The 13644-nt window shown below is 45.7% G+C and overlaps 1 long non-coding RNA gene across 1 annotated transcript; it reads left to right on the top strand.

The window, feature by feature from the left end:
* Positions 1-7251: 7251 nt before the first annotated feature.
* LOC120097019 (uncharacterized) lies at positions 7252-11665 on the top strand. The gene is made up of 3 exons (XR_005494061.2): positions 7252-7585; positions 7913-8510; positions 9965-11665. It is a non-coding gene; the product is annotated as an uncharacterized LOC120097019 (long non-coding RNA).
* The last annotated feature ends 1979 nt before the right edge of the window (positions 11666-13644 follow it).

The following is a 13644-nucleotide window of genomic DNA, read 5'->3' as shown; positions in this document are numbered from 1 at the left end:
CTGCCTGCCTCTGTATCCCAAGTGTTGAGATTAAAGGTGAACCACTACCTTCTAGCCAGCTCTAAACTCTATCACCAATTCTTGCTAGACATCCCAACGTGGCTGTCTATTAGACCTCTGGGGTTCCCTGTCCAGAATCAGACTTCTGATGGCTCTTATCAAATCTGCTCCCTCCCACTTCAGTAAATGACAGCATTCGTCTAGTTCCCCAGAAACAAACGTACATCCTGGAAACACCTTTCTCTCATGGCTTTCCTTCTTCCTTCCTTCCTTCCTTCCTTCCTTCCTTCCTTCCTTCCTTCCTGTTTCAAACTCTGTAAGACATTAAAAAACAAAAAACAAAAGCTAAACAAAACAAGAAAGCAACCTGTTGCCTCTGGCTGCCTAATACCTATTTCCAGCACAGCTTCCGTGAACCAACCAGATCTCTCCTACCTGGACTTCTGTAATGGAACCCTGCCTCCCTCCAGTCTCTGTTGCCTCTCTACACAATACCCATGCAAATACAGGGATCCTTTGGAACACTCTTCCAATCACAGCCTCCAAGGCTCCCTCCACCCCCTCCAAAGCCATGTGATCTTAGGCCACACAGTTCTGGCCTGCCCAGTGACATCGGCCCCTTGCTGTTTCTCAAACCAGCCCCCACCTTGGCTCTGAGAGATTACTTATTTAGAATCTAGAATGATCTTTCTCTAGACGCCTAGTATTTAACTACATCTGTGCTCAAACACAGAAGACATTTTCCTCCCAACTATCTAAAACTGTACCCTGCACCATCCATCCCCTCTAACCAGCAGTGTTCGACTGTCTTAGCTCTCATTACCACCTGACAATCTGTCGCCAACTGCTTGGCTACAAGTTCAATGGGAAGAAGGATTTTATTTGTGCTGTACCATTGGTTTTCAAGGGCTGTGGTTAGCATATAGTAGATATTCAATGAGTAATCAGAAACTAAGGGTCTGACTAGTCAATCATAAAGGTACTCATGGGCGAAAGAGATGGTTCAGTAGTTAAAAACATTAGCTTATTACACTCACAGACTAAAGTTTGGATCCCCAGTGTCCATGTAAATGCCAGGTAGAATTGATAGTCTGCCTGTAATTCCAGACTCTGAAGTTAACAACAGGGGATTTCCCAGAGCAAGATAGCTAGCAATCCTAGCCACATCGGCAAGCTCTGGGATTGATTGAGAGACCTTGCTTCAATGAGCAAAGTGGAAGAGAGATGGGGGTATAATTTCTGATCCAAAACAACCTCAACCTCGGACTGCCATACACAAGTCCACACATATATATGTTACACACATACATGTGCATGCATGTGCACACATGTACTAAAACACATGCAAATGTGCATATACACATGCATACTTCATATGCACATACACACACACATGGAAATGAAAAAAAAGAGTGTGTGTATATGTGTGTGTTGTGTGTGTGGCAGGGAGTGGGAGTGGGGGACTCAGGAGTCAACCACAACTTTAATTTCTTAAAATTCTCTCCAGAATTTAGCTTCTCTAAAGCAGGCCATCAGGACATCTATCAGCTGCGTTGTTTGGGCTTAGTTTCCTTTTTAGTCAAAGCAGGAGCCACCATTGCCTCTTCGGTACACGCTTTCAAACACAGCTTCCTTTGTGGGCCTCTCAGAACCAGGCTGTGAGTTTCAGATGGAAAGAATAATATGCTATTTTTGCACTTGTAACATTTTGGGTGCTTTTCTCTGGTTGAGAAAAGTCGTGGTGTATCTTAGTGGACATAAAGAGGGAGGGGGAAGCACCTACCCAGAGCACTTTTTTCAGTCTAAGGACTGCAAAAGTAAGAAGCTGTAAGGAGAGCGGTTTGCAGACTCACGCCTGGGGGCCAATGGCCATTCTCTCTGATCTACTTGTCTTAAGGCTTTTCTGGAGGAAAGAGGTTTTGCATTCCATTCCCAGAAGATTGACAGGTTGTGAGGTTGTTAAAAACTCAAGGATATCCCTGAGGTCCCCGGGGTAAATCTGTACAATGACTACGATGGCACTTTCACTGACACAGACTCCACATGTGTAGACAGCGGGACCCGTGCACAGACACTCAGTTCTAAGCCTCCTTCCTCTCCTGGTCTCTGCAACTAAGAATCCATGCTCTGCAAAGGGGGCACAGGGGGAGGAACCCAAGCCCTAAGGACTGTGGGTGGAAGAGAATGTGTAAGCCCAGGCTGTATACGCACATATGGTTTCATCATTTTATGTTTCTGTGGTTTCTGTGACACAGGAAATTCATTCTGGATAACGCTGCCTGCTTTCTAGTGAGGGCAGAAAGCAAAGATGAGAAGTATGTTTATCTCGGGCTTGAAGCAGAATGAGAAGACCCAGAGCAGACCACTCTGAAGGTGTATGGACTGTGGCTCCCAGAATTGATGTCAAGTCCCTGTGGAGGTATAAAAGACCAACAGCAAGATTTCCATACTACCTTCTGCCATCTTCACAACTGTCACCCTGGAGCTTCCCAGATATAGGCAAATCACACGTGACAAAAACTAATGCAACTCAATCCCATTTGTGTGCTTCCCAAAGGGAGGGCTTGGGGGGTGTCCTCTGTTATGACTCCTGAAGGAAGGGTCTTCTCATAGCAGATCCATAATATGGCCTGGGGCAGCTTTTCCCACCTACAAGGGGAAAAGTCAGGACTGTGAAAGCTGTCACAACATAAAACAAGATGTGTAGGCCGAGATGGTTCAGCAAGAAAAGGCGCTAGTGTCAAGCCTGGTTACTGGGTTTAATCCCTGGCACCCAAATAATGGGAAATAAGAGAAATGACTCCTGCAAATTGTCCTCTAACTTCCGCTGATGTGTGTCCATGGGTACAGGACACACACACACACACACACACACACACACACAACAATTAATTGTTTTGTTTTGTCTTGGTTTGGTTTGGTTTTTTTTTTTTTCTTTTCTTTTTTTCGGAGCTGGGGACCGAACCCAGGGCCTTGCGCTTGCTAGGCAAGTGCTCTACCACTGAGCTAAATGCCCAACCCCTGGTTTGGTTTGGTTTTAAGGTGGCTACATTAGTTTTGAAAGCAGTTTGTCTGCACAAGCCTGGTGTCTCAGAGCTGGGTTTCCAATTTGACAATAGTGAGAGGTGGAGTCTCACATAAAGAAATTTATCATGATCTATGAAAAGAGAAGAAATTTTTTCCAATAAGTTATTTAATCTTGAAAAATTACATTTGAAGGGGAATCTAAGTTTTAGACAATGGTGCCTATGTTTAAACTCGAGGTTAAGGTTAAAAAAAACTGGGTCCTACTTTAGGATTGTTTGTTTGTTTAAATATTTTATTTTAATTTTAATTGTGTGTGTGTGTGTGTGTGTGTGTGTGTGTAGGGTGTGTGCAGTGTCATCAGAGGCCAGAAGAGGGCAGCAGATCTACTAGAGCATGGGTTACTGCCCAATGTGGGTATTGAGAACTAAACTCAGGTCCTCTGGAAAAGAAATAAGCATTCTTCACCACTGTGCCATCTCCCTAGCCCCCCCCCCCTTTTTTTTGAGAGCCAAACACTTTCCCAGAACTCTAAGTCATAGCCATCATCACACTGATTCTCTCAAGTTGCAATTCATTAGACATTAGACCATATCCTGCTTTAGTAAACCTTTTAATTCATTGTGATAGATACCCTATGAATTATTAAATCCCTATTCAGTTACCCATTGGTATTATCCACCTGGGAGTGCTCTGATTTTCCAAAGCTTGTCTCAGGCATGGCCCGTTTCACAGTGTTTGCACTTATAAACTGCTGATTTACCAAATCCTCTCTCACAGCGCAATGGATGCTTCAGTGCCTCCTGGGAAACAAGAGACACATGCAGTAGCAAAGCATTCTCTCCTTTCACACTTCAGGGTAAGGATGAGGACTTTAATCCTCTTCAGACAGTTCTACAGTGTTGTCGCTCTTGTATTTTCCACTGTAACTCCTATGGCTTACCTCATGACCAAAACTAGTCACCCAAAGGCAACCTCTAATGCTCACTTAGTCAACAAGTTTACAACAGTTACTGAAAGCTGGGGAAATGATGATTATCGTTTACTGTGGCATCAGTTAGCCCAGTTCCAACAAGCAAACCACCACTTGGTAACATCAAGTTATTAATGTCTTCTATGTGTCTTGGTATGTGTGATAGTTTGAATAGGCATGGTCCCATTCAAACCTATAGTCATGGTGTCTGTTCACAGCAATGGAAACTCTAAGACAGATGTTGCTGTGATAGGGCTGACTGTGATTTTGTTTGGAGGAATGTGGATTTGGGAACTTTAGATCAGGAAAGCAGTGGAGCGCTTTAAGTGGGTCTTAATGGTCATGCTAATAGGAACATGGAAGCGAGTGGTGCTGAGAGTGATTTGAACTGTAGGTCCTGACTAAAGAAGAAAAGAACTTTAGTATGCTGTGTAGAGATTATCTGTGTGGTAGTCTGGTGAGGAATGTGGCTGCTTTTTGCTCTTATCCAAAGAGTCTGCCTGAGGCTAAGGTAAAGATATCTAAATTAACTGCATTAGCAAAAGAAGTCTCAAAACACCCTTGTATAGAATCTCTGCGGCTGTTCACTCTTATGAAGAACAGTTTGATTAAAAGGAAAGAGCTGAGCAAGGAAAATACAAAATGTATGCTTCAAGGATTAAAGGAGCACCAGGAAGTGGAATGAAGCTGAATCCTGTGTCCAAGGAGATAAGCAAATTAAAGATATCAAATGGAATTAAGGGAGTAGTGACCTCAGGGCAAGATCCCACCTAACTAAACTTCCCTCTTGTGAAAAGGAATTTAAGAAAAGCTTAGGTCCAGGTCTTTTATCTCAGCACTCAGGAGACAGAGTCATACAGATCTCTGTCTACAGAGTAAGTTCAAGGTCAGCCTGGTCTACAGAGTAAGTTCCAGAAAGGCCAAGCTTAGGCAGTAAAAGAAACCATTGAAACTAGAAAGCTGGGGTTGGGGATTTAGCTCAGTGGTAGAGCGCTTGCCTAGCAAGCGCAAGGCCCTGGGTTCGGTCCCCAGCTCCAAAAAAAAAAAGAAAAAAAAATCACTGAGGCAGAAACTAGAAAGCTGGCAAAGATGTAATTGAACAGGAAAGCCATGTTCTGGCCCCAGCAAACAGCGGAATTTGGAAGCTTTGGCCACATGAGTCTGGATTTAGAGTCAAGGACAGAAGAGGTTATAGAATCTCCCTCTACAACTAAGAAAAGTCGCTAAGGCCGGGCATGTGTCAAGGGGTGTCCCTTCATAGAGTCCCACAGAGGCCATTGTGTGAAGCTGTCAAGTTGAAGCCTAAATTGCCTTGGAGATCCCAAGATGTTGGAGATGCCATAGTCTTGGGATACCTGTCAAGGAAAGCTGCTAACTGGGAAGTGAACCAGCCCAAGAGAAAGAAGTGTGTTGCAGTCAACACAGCTGAGAGGAGCTGGAGATCTGACGAGCATTTTGACATCAGACACGAAGCGCAGAACTCAGAGCTTGCCCAGCTGGTTTCAGTCTTGCTTTGCTCCAGTATTTCCTCACTGTGCTCCCTTCCCTGTGTTTTAGAATGGCAATGTATATCCTGTGCCATTATATCTTGGAAGTATGTGATCTGACTTTTTGACTTTGATTTTTAGGGAATTATAGTTGCATGAATGTCAGAAGAAAACTTTGAACTTTGAACGTTTAAAGATTGTTGAAACTGTGGTAGACTATGGGGACTTTTGAAATTGAACTAAATGCATTTTGCAGTATGTTTTGCTACAAACCTATGGGGGCCAGGGAGTGGAATGTAGTAGTTTGGCTAGGTATTGCCACCATAGACTCATGCTTGTCTCACAGAGAGTGGCACTATTAAAAAGGTATGGCCTTGTTGGAGAAGGTGTGGCCTTGTAGAAGGAAGTATGTTACTGTGTGGTGGGCTCAAGCTATGCCCAGTGTGGACATATTCTCCTTCTGCCGCTTGGTATCAGGATGTAGAATTCTTTTTTTTTTTTTTTTTTTGGTTCTTTTTTTCGGAGCTGGGGACCGAACCCAGGGCCTTGCGCTTCCTAGGTAAGCGCTCTACCACTGAGCTAAATCCCCAACCCCTCTTTTTTTTTTTTTTTAAAGATTTAATTTATTTTATATATATGAGTACACTGTAGCTGTCGTCAGACACACCAGAAGAGGGCATCAGGTCTCATTACAGATGGTTGTGAGCCACCATGTGGTTGCTGGGAATTGAACTCAGGACCTCTGGAAGAGCAGTCAGTGCTCTTAACCGCTGAGCCATCTCTCCAGCCCCCAGGATGTAGAATTCTTAGCTCCCTCCCCAACACCATGTCTGCCTGCACACTGCCATGCTTCCCGCCATGATGATAATGGACTGAACCTCTGAACAGTAAGCCATCCCCAATTAAATGTTTCCTTTATAAGAGTTGCCTGGGCCATGATGTCTCTTCACAGCTCAATTCTCCAGGCACAGAAAACATCACCTTCTAGAGCTGGAGAGATGGCTTGGCAGTTAAGAGCATTCTATTCTCCATTTTCTCCACCCTAATGATATATGTCTGACTCCATTGGACTATTCCATGCCGGTTTCTCTCACAAGAGTTTCTGAGTCAAAGGACTGATCTGTGCCAAGACACAAATCAAACTGCCCCATTGCCCAGAGGATTCAGATGAAAACTCACAACGAAACTAGGTACATTTCCAAGAGGAGACACTGGAGAAGCCAAAGAGGTCTGTGAGCTAGCAAAAATCATCATGATTTACCAGTTATGGCTTACCTCACCACACTGAAAATGTCCCCACAATTGACATATTTGGGGATCTGATATTTCTTTTTGTTTGATCTGTTCTAGTTGGTTAGCTGAATAAAAATATGTGAGGCTTTCTTTAAAAGACTGTATGCAGTATTATTGCATTCTCTTTTTAAATTTCTTTTATTTATTTGTGTGTGTGTGTGTGTGTGGTGTACACACACAACACACATGTTCAGGTGTGACACATGTACTACCACATGACTGTGCAGGTAAGAGTACTCTCAGTTCTCTCCTACCATGGGGTCCAGTGATTTTCAGGCTTTCTGGGCAAGTACTTCTTTTGGTGATCCATCTTGCCATGCTTCCTCACGCCTAACGGCTTTGTCATACAGTCGCCCACATTGTCACGGTTGCCCTTCAGCTCTCTATGTAACCAAGGATGGCCTTGAACTTCTGTTCCTCCTGCCTCCACTTTCTAGAATGCCGGAATTACAGATGCCCCAACATACCTGGTTGATACAGTCCTAGAGCTAGAACTGGGGGCTTAGCGACTATCAGGCAGGCACTCCACCCCGTGAGCTGCATCGCCAGCCTCTCTGTTGACTCTTTGAAGGGAAGAAGCCAAGGAGGAATTCTATTGCACAACAGGCAACAAAGTTTCTAAAAACTTGTCTTTCCAAATTCCTCTCCTCAGAATTAAACTCCCACAGCTGCTGTTTCTCTCTGCTTCTCTTTCTCCCCCTTTTCTGCAGTCCTCAGACTTGCTTTTCTCAGTTTCTCTCTCATCTCCAGGGACAACCGACTGCTGCCGACAAACCCTGCAGAGGACCCAGCAGCCTGCTCTCACCAGGTAGAGAGGCTCCTCTCCGAGAGGAGTCAAGTCAAGGCCTGGTATTTTAGATATTTTAGACATTTCAAGTGTTTAAATGGATTCATTCATTTTAGATTTCTTTCTTTTATTTATGTGTATGACCATTTTGCTTGTGTGTGTGTGTGTGTGTGTGTGTGTGTGTGTGTGTGTGTGTGTGTGTACCACGTGTGTCAGATCCTCTGGAACCGAGGTCATGAACCAACATATAGTGGCTGGAAACAGAACCCCTGTGTTTTGTGGGAGCCACGAGGGCTAGTAATTACTAGCCACCTCTTTTCAGCTTCATTTCCCTTTTTAAACTTCCAGGCTGATATCCCTGACGTGTTTCCAAGGAGTACACACAACCCACTCTCCCCAGAATGGCTATTGCTGACCAAATGCAAAAAGACTGTCCACCCATGCTCCTTGTGGATTACTACATACATCCATGCTCTGTATGGCTCACCTACACCCTTGACCTTGGTGATCCATTCAGTTCTTCATCACTGGAACGATTCAGGAAGAAGGACAGACACATCAGGAACTCTTGGTGTCTAAGACTTAGTGACTGCAAATATTTCTGCCCCTATCTATCCCTTCAGCTATAACCAACTAATAATCAATATCGTTATCAGACTTCCTCCCTCCTTCCTTCTCTCCCTCTTACCCTTCCTCCCACCCACAACCCCTTCATAAAACTAAGAACCAAGTAATCTCATCTCACAAACCCTGAGAGGGGAGATGGTTCTGAGGAGTGCTTGCCTAGCATCTGCGAAGCTCTAGATGATCTCCAGCACCACCTTACCAACTATGATGGTGCTCACCTGTAGCGTACTTGTGAGATGGAAGGAGGTCGTCACCCTTGACTATGAATCTAGTTCAAGGTCAACCTGAGATTCACAAGAGGCTATGCCGGTAAAATAAGGTAAGTATAATAAATAAGTAAACTTGGCCTTAGCAGTCTTAGCAAGGTGTGGGGGCTGAGGCAGAAAATCATCTATTCCAGGTCAGCCTGATCTATTTAGCAAGATCCTCAAAAAAAAAATACATAAATTTTAAAAAGCTAGAATCTCAGTCTATATTCTACCCACGATTCAGACAATTACAGCATTCCAAGGTTAAGTGTTATCTGTCTAACCCTGTCGACGTGTGTCCTGGTTGCAATTGCAGTAATACTTCCTGAAGAATTGGACTTGCTGTCTAACCCACATTTATGGGACACACACACTTGGCATGACTCACTACGGGAAGTAGAACACTTAAGAAGTGATAGTTGTGGCCAGCACCCAACTTCCATTATTCTAGGAGGGAAAAATAAACTCCGTGCCAAACTTATTAGTCAGATTTCTTTTTAGAGATAAGTAAGAGGAACTTGGTTTATGCTAGCTTAAGCAAAAAAAAGAGCAGACTTGTTGGCTTAACTGAGAAATCTAGAAACACTTCAGGCCATAGTGCCAGGGACTGAACCCAGGGCCTTTGCGCACACTGGTCAAAAGCTCTAACATGGAGCTAGACCCATTCCCAGCCCTTGAGGGCCCAAGCTTAAACCTATTTGTCATGATTTAGTTTCTAAATTTCTCATGTCTGTTTGCTCTATCTTAGTAGTTTCATCTATTTTTCCTACCTCAAAAGAGCCTCCCTTCCCCACAAAGGACTTCCTTCATATACTTGGGAACACAGTTTGTTGGCAACTCACAACTCTGACATTTCAACCTAGCAACTCTAGCAGAAAACAGCTTTTTCTTTCCCAGCTCTCTCTCTCCTGTTGGTCACGGGGAAAGACTGTAATTGACTGCAGTGATAAAATGCCCCACCCTCTGGGCCACTGATCCCAGAAAGGGTAGGATTCTATGATCCTGAAGCCACAGGGAGAGCTGGCTGAGGAGTTAAGAGGACTTGTTGCTCTTCCAGAGGACTGGAGTTCAGTTCCCTGAATCCACACTGGGCAGCACACCACAGCCTAGAACTCTAGCTTCAGGAGAACCAGCACCTCTGTCATCACAGGAACCCACACTCACATATATACCCACAAGCAAACATACACAATTTAAGATAATAATAAATCTTTAATAACAAACCCCAGGGAATAGAGGAGTGATGTTCCAAATCAGAGACACTAATGACAGAAAATCACACGTCCTCACCCAATAGGGTCAGCGCTTTGGGGGGGGGGGAGGGGCAGTCAAAGGCCTCCTGTTCTCTTGCTTCTTTTTTTATTTTTATTATTATTATTATTATTATTATTATTATTATTATTATTATCATTTTTTGACTTCTGACTACTTCAAGTCCTCAGATATAAAACGGTTACTTGGTAGTAATGGATACAGTATCATATGACGTGTATGCTACAGTTTCTTGGTGCTTTGTATTTTTCAGATGAATGGAAACTAAATTGAGGAAGGTATTGCCCGGTGTTAGCTAATTTTTGCGAATCCATTTGTGGAGCACTTTAGTTTGTGTGAACAGCCCTCTGACTCATCCTATGAATTAGAAAAACCAAGCGCGAGAGATTAAACTGCCTAGAACAATCCCCGAAGGGCTTATTTGTGTGTCTGTGGCCAGATGCAAGCATGTGAACTACGTGAGGATGAGCAAATGAATCAGTTCCTAGATTTAAAAAAAAAAAAGTGGCAGAGACCCACTCAGGAACAAGCACGCAACGGGCGTTCACCTCTTCGGGCAGCAACGCTAGAAACACCGCTCCACAGTCCTACCCTAAAGGATCCAAGAACTTCAGGGCCTAAAAACCGGTGTGCATGCACTCTTCACCAACCACAGTACTATGTGTGTGCAGGGTGGAAGGCGCACAGGCGAGGAACTGTGCAGCAACTAAAAACTTGTTTGACAGCGCTGCGCCCGATCACCCAATTCCTTTCCAGGCCCACCGCAGCCCGGGCCCCCAGCCCGCTCCGCTCCCTCAGGCTGTAACTCCGGGCCACGTTTTCGCGTTCACTCTCCCGCCCCCCTCCCCGCCCCCCTCCGCCAACACCGGGTTACTGCTCCCCCGCCAGGAGTAAACAAGCCGCCGGAGCCCGCAGCCAGTAGGCCGGGCCCCTGAGCCCAGTTTCCTGCGCCAGCCCTAGCAACAGTCTCCGCCCCCACGACAGACCCCGCCCGCATGCCTTCTTCCACTCCCCCCTCCCCCAAACCCCCACCCCTCTATTCCTTCTCTGGCCCGGTCCCTGAGCACTAGAGGCCGGGAGCCTCCAGCCAGCCTCCTCCCAAGGGACCGCCCCGCCCACGCGCCCGCGCCCACGTGACTCGCACTAAGGGCGGGAGAGAAAACGGAGCTGGAGGCGTGGCCAGATCCCGCCCCGCTCCTCCCTGCGGCCTTCGCGGCCTGGCTCCGCTCCAGCCTTCTAGCTGGGCTGGGTTTCGTGGCGGCATGGATACCGCTGCTGTTTCTGCAGGCGTAGCGCGCTCCGCTCCATCTTCCCCTATAGCCTTCGCTCGGCGGAAGCTTTTAAAAAATTTTCTGCCTGAGCCCCAGAACCGACCTTTCGGTCCTTAAACGTATGCATTCTGGCTGTGTAAACGCGCCGTAAACGCGCCCCCCTGCGCAGTCAGGGCGGCTCACTAGTCGCTCTTTCCTAGAAGGTGAGCGAACCTGAGGTTCAGGACAGAGAAGAGATCCACTGTGGAGGAGACTCCACCTCCTGTTGCTTCTCTGCCTGGTCTCTTCCTGCACTTCAGGGTCAAAAGACTGACCACTCCAAACCTGCAACCCAGTCCAGTCAGCCAGCACCCTCTCAGCCCCCCACATCATCCGGGGACAGCACGTCTGCTAATGGAGCTAGGCACAGCTGGCCAAGAAAGGTGGGGAACCTTCCCGGCAGTACTTTCTTGTGCCTGTGACAAGAGAAAGGACTGAACAGGTCAGAATTTAGCAGCCCGCTTCTCCTCCTACTTGGGCAAATCATTTGACTTCTCTTTGCTGTATTCCAGAGATGACTTATACCCCAGAGGAGTGACGGTAACTACCTAATAGAGATGTTGCACAGATTAATGCTAGTAGATCAGGTGTTCAGTAGATCAGGCATCCAAGCTAATAAAAAAAAGATCACTTAGGACTGGTCACTATTCTATGTTGTCTTCTTAACGTGTGCTTCCTGAGGCCTGCTAGTACCTGCGGCAGCCTGACAAGGCTTTGGGTGCTTGAAGCTGAGGTTATCATTGGGGGATCGGGGGAGGGGGTGGAGGAACAAACACTGGGTCACTACCGGCTAAAGCAAATGCATCTTATGACTAATAACACGGGAAATCTTGTGGGATTGAACCCAGATCCTGTTCCTGCTATTGCATACGTCCACCGCGGAGCTACACCCCCATTCCTCTTTGTACAGATTATTTGAGAACTTGTGATTCTCTTTCCTGGACAGCTGAACTTACAGGCTTGAACTACCTGACCCAGCACCAACAAATTTCTAAGCGGAAGGAATGTGCAATGAATGAGCTGTGGTGCTAAGGAAAGAGGTGTGAACGGTGGGATGCTGGAACAGGAGGAAGATGGGGGTATGAGAAAGATGCTGGGCATAGGCCCAATCAGGGTAGGGAGACACTACTAGACCCTGGTCTTTTATTCTGACCCCTCATTCAGTAAATCACACGAGTGATAGTGTGCTCAAGTTCCTTCAGAAAGAGCCTTTTTGCTCTCCTCTATCAGGCCTCTTTATGGTTAGCCCCACCTCTATTCTGTGCGTTCTGGTGGTTAATAAATGTTTCAATGTGTGTTCAATGAAAATTTATATATACCATTCTCTGGCCCTTAACTTTTTTTTCCCTTCCTATCTTTTCTCCTCCTCCACCACCTCCTCCTCCTCTTCTTCCTCCCCTTCCTCCTCCTCCTCTTCCTCCCCTTCCTCCTCCTCCTCCTCTTCCTCCTCCTCTCTTCTTCTTTTTAAAGATTTATTTATTATATATAAGTACACTGTAGCTGTTTTCAGACACACCAGAAGAGGGCATCGAATCTCATACAGATGGTTATGAGCCACCATACGGTTGCTGGGATTTGAACTCAGGACCTCTGGAAGGGCAGTCAGTGCTCTTAACCACTGAGCCATCTCTCCAGCCCCTATATTTTCTTTTCTTTTCTTTCTTTCTTTTTTTCTTTCTTTCCTTCTTTTCTTTTCTTTCTTTTTTATTTTCTGAAGCAGGGTTTCTCTGTACAGCCTTGGCAGTCCTGGAACTACTCTGTAGACCAGGCTAGCCACAAACTCACAGAGATCACCTGTCTCTGCCTCCCAAGTGCTGAGATTAAAGGCCTGAACCATCACTGATCAGAACCTGATCTTAAGAAAAAAGAATTTTTGGGGGTTGGGGATTTAGCTCAATGGTAGAGCGCCTGCTCCGAAAGAAAAAAGAAAAGAAAAAAAAAAAAGAATTTTTGGGCTGGAAAGATGTCTCAGTGGTTAAGAGTACTGGCTGCTTTTCCAGAGGTCCTGAGTTCAATTCTCATATCTGATGCCCTCTTCTGTCATGCAGCCATAAATGTAAACAGAGTCCTCATGAACATAAAATAGAAAGAAAAAAATTTAATTTAATCCCAACACTTGGGGAGGCAGAGGCAAGCAGATCTCTGAGTTTGAAGCCAGCCTGGTCTAGACACAGAAACCTTGTTTCAGGAAAATAAAAGGGGGGTTGGTTAGTTAGCATGGTGGCATACACCTTTAATTCTAGCAGGCAAATCTCAAGTGAGTTTGAGGCCAAACTAGTCTACACAGTAGTTCCAGGTCTACATGATAGAAAGACCCTGTTTCAAAAGAAGGAGGAGGAAGAGTTAGAGAAAGATAAAGAGGAAGAAGGAAGAGAAGGAGGAGGAAGAGGGAAGGAGAAAGAGGAGGAGGAAGAGGAAGAAGAGGAGGAAGAGGGGAGGAGGAAGAGGAAGAAGAAGAGGAGGAAGAGGGGAGGAGAAAGAGGAGGAGGAAGAGGAAGAAAAGGAGGAGGAAGAGGGGAGGAGAAAGAGGAGGAGGAAGAGGAAGAAGAAGAGGAGGAAGAGGGGAGGAGAAAGAGGAGGAGGAAGAGGAAGAAAAGGAGGAGGAAGATTAAGGGCTGGAACA

The sequence above is a fragment of the Rattus norvegicus genome, chromosome 15, assembly GCF_036323735.1.
Source record: "Rattus norvegicus strain BN/NHsdMcwi chromosome 15, GRCr8, whole genome shotgun sequence".
In the NCBI taxonomy this organism is placed as follows: Eukaryota; Metazoa; Chordata; class Mammalia; order Rodentia; family Muridae; genus Rattus; species Rattus norvegicus.
The sequence above is the reverse complement of the archived record's forward strand: the minus strand, read 5'-3'. Positions and strand labels throughout refer to the sequence as shown.